An 11,556-nucleotide genomic window follows, 5' to 3' on the forward strand; every position below is an offset into this window, starting at 1 on the left:
GTCAGTTTATACAGAGGCAAGACAGCATTAACCGCATCTATCCATGCCCCCAACGTGGGAGGGGCCCTGGAGGTCCATTTGAACAGAATCGCCTTTTTGGCGTAAAAAAAATAGCAGAGACATTAGCAGCTTGGTATACCTAGGCCTCTTCTCATCATCCTGTACCCCTAGCAGAGCCAGCTCCAGAGAGACCGGGACATCCAGGTGGAGACGGACATTTATGGTCTCAAAAACTGCGGACCAATAGTCAGAGAGCCTGGGACAGGTCCAGAACATGTGAATATAAGTACCCTCCAGAGAGCAACTTCGCGGGCAGTCCGGGGGGCGTTGCGGATAGATCCCATGCAGTCTCTGAGGTGTAAAGTACACCCTATGTAAGAACTTAGTTTGTATCAACTTATCCCAAGAGGAAATCACCAACTTGTAGCTTCAAAAAATTCCTCCCACGCCTCTCTGTCTAGGGATGGGATATCTCCTTCCCACTTTCTCCATAGTGAATCTATCTTGGGGGAGTCCTTACTAAGAATCGTCAGGTACAAGGTGGACAGAGCCTTCTTCAGAGAGCTCTGAGACAGCAAATCCTCAACAACATCGGCCTGGAGGATAGGAGGTGTAGGAAACTGGGCCCAGAAGGCATGTCACAACTGATAGTAGCGGAAAAGCATCCAGGGTGGAAGTCCAAACCGGCTTGTCAGGTCCGGAAAGGAAAGCAGAGACCCACTAGAAACAATATCCCGCAACAGTCTAATGCCCCAGGGGGCCCACAACTGCAGGTCCGGCATGGAACGAAAATGCCTAAGGGAAGGGTTCCCCCATAATGGGGTAAAAGGAGACCAGTGGCCTGGGGACAGAAAACGGCGCCTAGCCACGCCCCACACCCGTAGCGTAGTCCTAGACGGGGCCAGCAACAGGGGGTACGCAGAGGGCCCCCGTTAGATCAGATTACTAAGTTCGGTAAGGGATCCTACAATAGCTGCCTCCAGGCAGACAGCTGCATTGGCTCTAGACTGTTCGAACCACCACCGCACTGTAACCAGCACAGCCGCCCAATAATACACCAATAGGTTGGGCAGGGCCAGCCCCCTACAACTAACAGGCAGCTGAAGAGTGGATCTGGCCAACCGTGGGGACGAACCCCGCCACAGAAAAGAGTCAATACAACCATCCAAGTCCTTAAAAAAGGACAGGGAGATCCACACAGGGCAGTTCCTAAAGATATAATTGAACTTGGGCAGGTAGATCATTTTCAAAACGTTAATGCGCCCCAGGAGGTTTAGGGGTAAGTTACTCCAGCGCGAACAATAATCCTTAAGACGTTCAACAACCGGTCTCAAGTTGAGCCGGTAGAAGGATTGGAGGTCTCGGGAGACCCTAATACCCAAATGCGTAAACTCTTCAACCCATTGTAGCGCCAACTGTGGGGCCACATCCAGGGGGAACAGAACAGACTTAGTCCAGTTAATACGTATCCCAGAATAACTACCAAACTCATCAAAGATCTCCAAGGCAGCAGTCAACGAGTCAGCGGGATCATTGAGATACAGAAGAGTGCCGACCGCATATAAAGATATCTTCTCCTCCAGAGGGCCAACCCGGAGTCCAACTATACGGTCCGACTCCCTAACCATGACCGCCAGAGGCTCCAGAGCCAAAGCAAAAAGACTGGGTGACAAGGGGCACCCCTGGCGAGTCCCCCTCTGGAGGAGAAAGTAGTCTGACAAGAAATCGTTCACGCGGATTCTAGCCCTGGGAGATCTATAGAGCATTCTTAGCCACTTGAGAAACCTAGGCCTTAAACCAAACTTCCTCAACACGGCCCACAAGTATTCCCACTCCACGGAATCGAAGGCCTTCTCGGCGTCAAGAGAGACCACGACCCTAGTCCCCCCATTGCTGTGGGAAGTGGCCAGGTTCAGGAATAAACGACGGATGTTAATGTCAGTGCCCTTCCCGGGCATAAACCCGGTCTGGTCCACTTGAACCAGATCCTCGATCACCTTACCAAGTCTGATAGCCAAAATTTTTGCGAGGAGCTTAGCGTCTGTGTTGATCAAGGAGATAGGCCTATACGAGGCGCACTCCTCAGGGTCCTTGCCGGGTTTGGGCACCAACACCACCACTGTGTCGGACATTGAATCTGGAAGGGACTCCATGGAGTAGGACTGCTGCAGCATGGAGGTAAGCATGGGAGCAATAAGTTCTTGATACACTGAGTAAAACTCAATCGGAATCCTATCCGGTCCAGGAGTTTTTCCAGACTGCATGGAGTTCAGGGCCACCTGCACCTCCTCCAGGGTGACATCTGAGTTCAGCTGCTCACACTGCTCTTCAGTCAAGGAGGGGAGGGAGACCCGGTCCAAATACCGAAGGAGCTATTATATTGCGCCCTAGAGGAATACAGGGTCTGGTAGTAGTCCAGGAACCTGGCCCCTATATCTGCAGGGCCCGAATAGAGGCGTCATGTACGAAACGGAATCCTCCACCTCACTCACACGCCGCTCTGTCTCCGACACCCGCGACCTGATCTTATGAAAGTCCTGCCTAATCAGGCTCACATCCAGCTGGACCTCCTCCATTTTGTTGGTCAGGGCCGCCTGACACGTCGTGATCGCCGCCATCACTTCAGGTATGCCAGGGGGGGGTCGGAGTAGGATCTTCCTCGTGGTCAGTCTGCAACGCCATATTGCAAAGGTGCGCAGGAGACGACAGGGAGCCAGCAATCGGATCAATATCCTCCGGGATATAGGCAGGGAACTTTAGCTTCTTAGCTTTCTTCTGACTCCCAAAGGTTTTGGACGGCATCAAGAGCGCCGTGGGGCCCCGCAGGCAGGCCCAAACAGGAGATAGGGGATAAAAAATGGATCACACTCCAGGAGAGCTCAGGGAACACGTCCGCTCAGTCCGCCATCTCGGCCACGCCCCCAAACATCTGATTTTTAAATAGTAGTGGAAATGACCAGAAACAGTTCGAAAAAGCCCTACCGCGCACGTAAGGGTTAAAACCTAACCCAGGAAGTACAAGAAACAAAAAAAATGATCTCACTTTTATCCACAACCCACCCGACCTATGGCAGAATGACAGCTGGACGGTGGTTTCATTATCCTGATTGGGCGTCATATGATGTCCAGCAGGATAAGCTCCTTACGTGCCCCGATCGGCAGTGCCGTGTGTCGCTCGGGCACACACCGCATCTCCGATCTTGGTAAATAGCCTATGATGTAGGCTCTTTACCATGTGATCAGCTGTGTCCAATCACAGCTGATAACATTATAACCAGGAAGTTCCAGTTATCGGCTTTTCCTCTATTCACGGGGACAAGGCGCAAGTAGCGGAGAGCCGATAAGTGGCGCTCCTGACGGCGGGGGGGTCTGCAATGATAATCAGTGCATTTATTATCAGTGCAGACTCATCAAGGATGTCCACAAGTGCTCATCTAAAGTGCCAACCCATGCCCATCATGGATGCCAATCAGTCCCATCAGGGATGCTAACCAGTGCCTCCTCATCAGTGCTGCATATCAGTGCTGCCTATCAGTGCCACCTGCCAGTGTCGCCTATCAGTTCTTCATATCAGTGCTACCTGTCATGACATTTTTCTATATATATATATATTTTTTTTTACACAAATAGAGCTTTCTTTTGGTGGTATTTAATCACCACTGGGGTTTTTATTTTTTGCTGAACAAACAAAAAAAGTTAAACAATTCGGAGGGGAAATAAATGAAAAATGCCATAGTTTGTTATAAAATGTTGCAAACAGGTAATTTTTCTCCTTCATTGATGTGTGCTGATGAGGCTGCACTGATGGGCACTGTTGGGACTGCACTGATAATCAGTGTTGATATCTCTTTGACGCAAGCCTATCGCTCTCTTCTTCTCTTCTCATGCTGTCAGTGTGAGGAAAGAAAAGCCGATAACTGGCTTGTGTTTACATCCGTGATTAGCTGTCATTGGACACAGCTCATCACATGGTAAAAAGCAACTGTGATTCGTCCTTTACCCTGATCTGTGATCAGCTGAGTTCTAAGAACTCAACGATCACAGAGCGCACCGCCCAATCACAGGAGGGCGTCCATGTACATCCTCCCAAGCAAAGTAAGCCCACGCTGTAAGGGTCATTCAGCTATAGTGCAGGTGGAAAGCGATTAAGGAGGAGCTCCCCCAAAAAAAGTGCTGACTTTTAATGTAGTAAGGGAAACAGTTTCCTACTGCGCGATCCATGCTGCGCCTTGTGAATGGTCCCGTAGTCTTCTGGGACCTGTTATGTGTCCCAGAAGACTGCAGGGGAAGGGGTGAACTTCCGGCTCAGATCACCAGCGTGATCTGAGATGGAAGTGGGAGTGGGTACCTGTCAAAACCAGGTACCCACTCCCCCTTCCTCCCACAAAGTAGCAAATGGAGAGGGGATGCAAACAAGCAGATCTTTGTCTTTTGGGTGAAGTTCTGCTTTAGGTTGTGGTGCAACGATGATATACGTTGGCACTTTGAAGAAGAATATCGTTGTTATGGCAGCAGCTAGGTGCCATAACCCTAGGGTTGCCACCTTTTCTTCAAGTCAAACCCGAACACTTCAGCGTCACACAGCATTTTTTTTTCTTCATATTATGCATAGATAACAATAAATAACATTTCTAATCATATGAAGTTAATCACAAGAGTCACCCCTTTATATCGGAGTCCACAGAGTTCCCCCTTTATATCAGAGTCCACAGAATTCCCCCTTTAGATCAGAGTCCACAGAGTTCCCCCTTTAGATCAGAGTCCACAGAGTTCCCCCTTTAGATCAGAGTCCACAGAGTTCCCCTTTTAGATCAGAGTCCACAGAGTTCCCCCTTTAGATCAGAGTTCCCCCTTTAGATCAGAGTTCCCCTTTAGATCAGAGTTCCCCCTTTAGATCAGAGTTCCCCCTTTAGATCAGAGTCCACAGAGTTCCCCTTTAGATCAGAGTCCACAGAGTTCCCATTTTATTTTTGAATCCATAGAGTTTCCTTTTACTGTAAGGGGCGACTTTGCAGACTCTGATGTAAGGGAGAACTCTGGGGACTCTAACATAAGGGATGCTCTGGTGTACGGCGAGGACGCTGATGTAAGGGGGCGTACTGTGGCCTCTGGTGTAAAGGGGAGCTTTGATGTAATGAGTGCTCTGAGAGCCCTGATTTACCTTAGCATACTTAGAGGCAGGAGAGAGAAGGTGGGAAACTTAGTCTGGTCTGAATAATGTGTCCGGGTCTCAGACAGTCTGAAACCCGGACGCATGATTCCAAACCCGAACTGTCCGGGTGAATCCCGAACAGGTGGCAACCCTACATAACCCCCGGTATCCTCTTCTTCAGTGTGCAGTCTGCTTTCAGATAAAAGTGGTCTCTGCGGCGGATTCGCCACAAGATCACTTTTATCGAGGGCGCTCCGGTCGTCTCCGCCACTTACCGGAGCCGTCGGTATCGGTGGAGACCATTGGATCCTCTTCCATGCTTTGTTGGCTGCCGACTGAAGGGAAGATGGGCCCCCGCTCGGCTCCATAGCATGGGAGGGTAGAAGCGACATCAAATGTCACTTCCACTTCTAAATTATTATTTAATAAAAAAAAATGTTTTATTGCATTTTAGTGTAAGAATGAGATCTGACGTCTTTTTGACCCCAGATCTCATATTTAAGAGGTCCTGTCATGCTTTTTTTCTATTACAAGGGATGTTTACATGGTGCGCTTGTAAGACCGCTGCGCAAATATGATGTGACAGAAAGTTTTGCAACGAACGCCATTTTATTCTCTAGTGTGTTAGAAAAGTAATTTTCGAGCAAGAAAAAAATGATTTTAACTTGTAAACAACAAATCTCAAAAAAGAGGCTCGGTCCTTAAGATGTTAAACTCACTTGGTGTCTTATCTGTATTAAATTAGCCTCAGAACCTAGGTCTCTTAACTACTTAACCCCCGGAACATATTGCTGCCCAAAGACCAGAGGACTTTTTGCGATTCGGGACTGCGCCGCTTTAACTGACAATTGCGCGGTCGTGCGACGTGGCTCCCAAACAAAATTGGCGTCCTTTTTTTCCCACAAATAGAGCTTTCTTTTGGTGGTATTTGATCACCTCTGCGGTTTTTATTTTTTGCGCTATAAACAAAAATAGAGCGACAATTTAAAAAAAAATTAATATTTTTTACTTTTTGCTGTAATAAATATCCCCCAAAAATATATAAAAAAACTTTTTTTTTCCTCAGTTTAGGCCGATACGTATTCTTCTACATATTTTTCGTAAAAAAAAATCGCAATAAGCGTTTATTGATTGGTTTGCGCAAAAGTTATAGCGTTTACAAAATAGGGGGTATTTTTATGGCATTTTTATTAATATTTTTTTTACTAGTAATGGCGGCGATCAGCGATTTTTTTTTCGGTATTGCGACATTATGGCGGACACTTCGGACATTTTTGACACATTTTTGGGACCATTGGCATTTTTATAGCGATCAGTGCTATAAAAATGCATTAGATTACTATAAAAATGCCACTGGCAGTGAAGGGGTTAACACTAGGGGGCGGGGAAGGGGTTAAGTATGCCTGGGTGTGTTCTTACTGTGGGGGGGGGGGGGGGGGGGTGGCCTCACTAGGGGAAACACTGATTTTCTGTTCATACATTGTATGAACCGAAGAAAAGCATTTCCCCTGCTGACAGGAACGAGAGCTGTGTGTTTACACACACAGCTCCCGTTCCCCGCTCTGTACCGAGCGATCGCGTGTGCCCGGCGGCGATCGCGCCCGCCGGGCACACGCACGGGAGTCGGGGGCGAGCGGGGAGCGCGCGCGCGCCTCCGGCGGCGCGCACGCGCCCCCTAGTGGCGGCTATACGATAGGACGTATAGCTACGGGCTCTCGCCCAGGAGAGCCGACCTGCCGCCGTATAATGACGGTGCGCGGTCGGCTAGTGGTTAATACTGACATATAGAGATAACCATTTTGTCTCATATGATCAATATTATTTAGTCAGATTTGTCAGTCAGACTACAGATCGGTATACGTACCAAGGCGCTGAGTAGTGCCACTAGGCCTTGTGTTGCACTTTGTTTTTAGCCTCAGAACCTGTGTAATTCATATGTGCTTGGGTTTGAAGGGATGAGGTGGAAACCCTAGTTCCCGTTCACTGCTTCAGGTCTGAATTCGGACCAGGAAACAGAGCCAAAGACACACAGGACCCTTCTGCAGTACGTTCCTCGCCCGCCCCGCAGATGTGTGAACTGGCTCTATTGAGAGCTGGTCACAATCTCCTGTCACGCGAATTGGATGTGGTGAAACTCGCTTCCAATTTGCATCAGTGTGAACCCAGCCTAAAGCTTCGACAATAAAACCTGGAAAGCTGATTGGTTTGTATGCAGAGCTTGCACCAGATTTTGCACTCCAGTTTTAGAAAAAAAACCCTCAGTACAATGCCCTACACTACATATACCAGCACACCTACCTCTTACCATGTGGGTTGCTGTGAACAAACCTTTAATGTGATTTGGGGCGGCGGGTGAAACAGCACAGAACGTGCGTAACACCATTGTTGATTCACCACACAGAAAACGCGCCAAGTTAATCCCCCTATGCTTGCTATAGACAGAACAGACTGTTGTCAGTCAGAAGTGAGGAGAGCAGCATGGTGAGGGCTTGTTGTTGTTGATGAAGAGGTGACAGTAATGCGAGGGAGGAGCAGAGGCGAGCACACATTGCCGTACACACACCTCCTCTATGACAGGGATGAGGAGGAGGACACACAGGGCCAGTTGGTGAAGTCATGCAGCAGAAAGTGCCTGGTGATGGCAGACGTGGCTGGGACTCTCCTTCACACAGGCTGATTGGTGGCTCATATCCGGCCTCATGGCTGGGGGGGGCTGACTCAATACAGCCGGGGGAGGGGAGACCTGATTCTGCCTGCTTCCCGCCTCCACCTTCCCCCTCTCATTTACTGCTCACTGGCAGCTGAAAAACACAAACTGCTTTTGTTCAACTGCCAAGCTGCAGCTTGTAAGGGTTGTAAAAGGGAGCCATCCCTCCCAGCCAGCCCTCAGCTCCTTGTACTCAGCACATGACCTCTCTGCCTGCCATAATGAGAAGCAGAGCCTGCACCAGGCAGCCGGGTCAGCTCCCTCAGTCTGAGGGGGGGACAGACTTTACAAGTGCACTCTGCATAGCAACTTCTTCCAGCCATTGTGACAATGGGGAACCCTTCACTGTGCACAAGAGGACACTGAGGGGGGATAACACACAGGACCCTCATCCTATATACTGCACTCCACCCACACAACCAGGCCTCCTCCACAGGTTTCAGGTCTCCTCCACAGGTTTCAGGCCACCTCCACAGGTTGCAGGTCTCCTCCACAGGTTTCAGGCCACCTCCACAGGTTGCAGGTCTCCTCCACAGGTTGCAGGTCTCCTCCACAGGTTGCAGGCCACCTCCACAGGTTGCAGGTCTCCTCCACAGGTTGCAGACCACCTCCACAGGTTGCAGGTCTCCTCCACAGGTTGCAGGTCACCTCCACAGGTTGCAGGCCTCCTCCACAGGTTGCAGGTCTCCTCCACAGATGGCAGGTCTCCTCCACAGGTTGCAGGTCTCCTCCACAGGTTGCAGGTCTCCTCCACAGGTTGCAGGCCACCTCCACAGGTTGCAGGTCTCCTCCACAGGTTGCAGGCCACCTCCACAGGTTGCAGGTCTCCTCCACAGGTTGCAGGTCTCCTCCACAGGTTGCAGGTCTCCTCCACAGGTTGTGGTTGCTTCCTGGATCAAAGCAGTGATTTCTTCCTCGATCAAAGCAGTGATTTCTTCCTCTCACATGGCTTCCCACAAACAACAATCATTTTTTCAGCTCTCTGCTGTCCCCCTTAATACAAGGGGTCTGATACACTAATTACAGCACTTACAATATGTAAAATACAGTGAAACCTTGGATTGCGTGCAGAATTTGTTTCAGAAACATGCTTGTAATCCAAAGCACTCTTATATCAAAGCAAATTTCTCTATAAGAAAGAATGGAAAATTAGATGATTCATTCCACAACCATTTATTCATAAATCCTTCAGTTTATAGTCCATATAAAAATATTATAGCAATGTGATGTCCATCCACAAGGGGATTAGAAGCAAAATCCAGAAGGAGCTACAGAGTATAAAAGAGAAGAGAGGCGCCTCCAAGTGTAGCAATTTGTTGCTAAATGTTGTACCTTCATTAAATGTAACCATATTGCTACACTTAGAGGCGCCTCTCTTCTCTTTTATACTCAGTTGTGATGTGACGCTATTTGTATATCAAGACATTGCTTGTATATCAAGTCCAAATTCATTGAAAAATTTAGCTTGTCTTGCAAAACACTCTCAAACCAAGGTTTTACTGTATTGTGAACGATAATGTTACGCAGAGTAAATTGATACCCAACATGTCACGCTTTAAAATTGCGCCTGCTCATGGAATGGCGTCAAACTTTTACCCTTAAAAGTCTCCACAGGTGACGTTTAAAAAATTCTACAGGTTGCATGTTTTGAGTTAAAGAGGAGGTCTAGAATTATTGCTCTCGCTCTAACAATCACGGCGATACCTTACATGTGTGGTTTGAACACCGTTTTCATATGCGGGAGGCAGAAGACCACAGGACAAAGAAGGCAGGAGAAAGAAGACCGGAAAAAGAAACGGGAGAAGAAGACCAGAGGGAGAAGGAGAACGGAGGAAGAAGCAGACATTTTTAATAAAAGACTTGTCAAAATTTGTCTATTGTGTTTTGTCACGCTACACAACTTTTTTTTGGTGAATGGGTAGGTATATAATGTACCGATACCCATTCACATGGGGGGGGGTGGCAGGCATCTGGGGGCCCCCTTATCAAAGGGGACTTCAGATTTCCATAAGCCCCCCGCCCGCAGACCCCGACAACCACCAGGCAAGGGTTGTTGGGAAGAGGCCCTAGTCCCCATCAACATGGGGGCAAGGTGCAAAGCACCCACCCCCCCATGTGAGGGAATCTGTGGAAGTCCGCTGACAGGTGATGACTCATCCGTTGTTAAGGAGGCTGCAGCTTCCCAGCCCCCTCCTTAGCAACCAAATATATACAGTGAATATACAGCAAAAAAAAAAAAACACAAATATCGCAAAATGCAAAATCGCGGAAAAAAAATGGTACTTGCGCTTTGGATGCGGGTCCATTGAAGTCTATTACATGCAAAACACCGGATTTTGCAGGGGAAAAAAAGTCCCAGACCCTTTCCAAAACGCAGAGACACAAAAATGCATTGATGTGAATGTGTTCCATAGGAACCCATGTTATAAAAAATTCCCTGCTTTTCTGCAAAATGCATCAAAAAACGCACTAGTGGCAGGTACATTTTTCAAGTTGCTATTTAGACCCGGTTCACACTGGGGCGACTTGTCAGGCGACGCAGCCGCCTGACAAGTCGCGTCCCATTCTAGTGAATAGAACCGTTCTAATAGGAGCGAAGCAAGTCGCTCCGACTTAGAAAAAGGTTCCTGTACGACTTCGGGGGCGACTCGGGGCGACCTGCATTGACTTCTATACAGAAGTCATTTTGCAAGTCGCCTTAGATGTCGTCTTCATGTCGCCTGGCCGAGTCGCCCCCGAAGTCGTGCCGCCCCAGTGTGAACCGGCTCTTAGGCTCCGTTTACTGTATTTTCTGGTGGTTAAAAAAAAGCGAAACAAAATAAAAAAACACAAGGACATTTATACTAATTTTCAGAGTATTTTTTTTTTTTTTTATTGCAACGTGCTTGATCATGACCACACAATAATGTGATAAAAATGGGAATTTTTTGAATCTTTACATTTTTTTTTCACTAGTATCCATTTAAAAATAAATATTTTACATGTGTTATTTTTTTTTTTTTTTATATTCTGATTTTATTTGGCTACACTCACAATTTTTATGTTATCATACTTTCCATTGAATGAAGTATATAACTGAACACAGTGCAGCATTACATCCAGTACTGGCTTTTTGTCAGTTTGCTAGGGTGACATGCTTCTATGCCTGGGAATTTGGTTTCTGGATTGACTAATCCAGTGACTCACAGGCTCAGCAGGTGAGAACAGAGGGATAAAACGCACATGTCCAGTAATTCCCTCCTTCTCACAGACCCCCCTTTTTTTTTTTTAAATGGAAAGAGAAGGTTGTAAAATAAATATATAAATGCTTGGACTGGAGTAATACATGTATTTAAAGCGTGGAATAAATGACAAATGGGTCTTCCTTTTTATTTGACAAGAAAAAAGTACCTTTTCACTCTGTAATGACTGCAGTGGCATCTGCCCCCCTCTTGGGCCCCCCGCCTTTCTTCTACTTGGAAGCCGATATGGCAGCTTGGAGCTTTTAGTACTTGTCTGGTTTTAGATCTACCAGGAATGCAAATATTGCATATGCATTAGTACGACATTGCTTTTATATATAGTAGTACTTGCAATAAACAAATCGTTTTCTGCATGTATTTAAATTGATTGTTTAAAAAGTATGTATTTTTAAATGAATACTTCAAAAATAGTTTAGCAAAGTGGAAATTATAGGCCAGATTCAGGTACAAATACG

Source organism: Rana temporaria, chromosome 5 (genome assembly GCF_905171775.1).
Source record: "Rana temporaria chromosome 5, aRanTem1.1, whole genome shotgun sequence".
Lineage (NCBI taxonomy): Eukaryota > Metazoa > Chordata > Amphibia > Anura > Ranidae > Rana > Rana temporaria.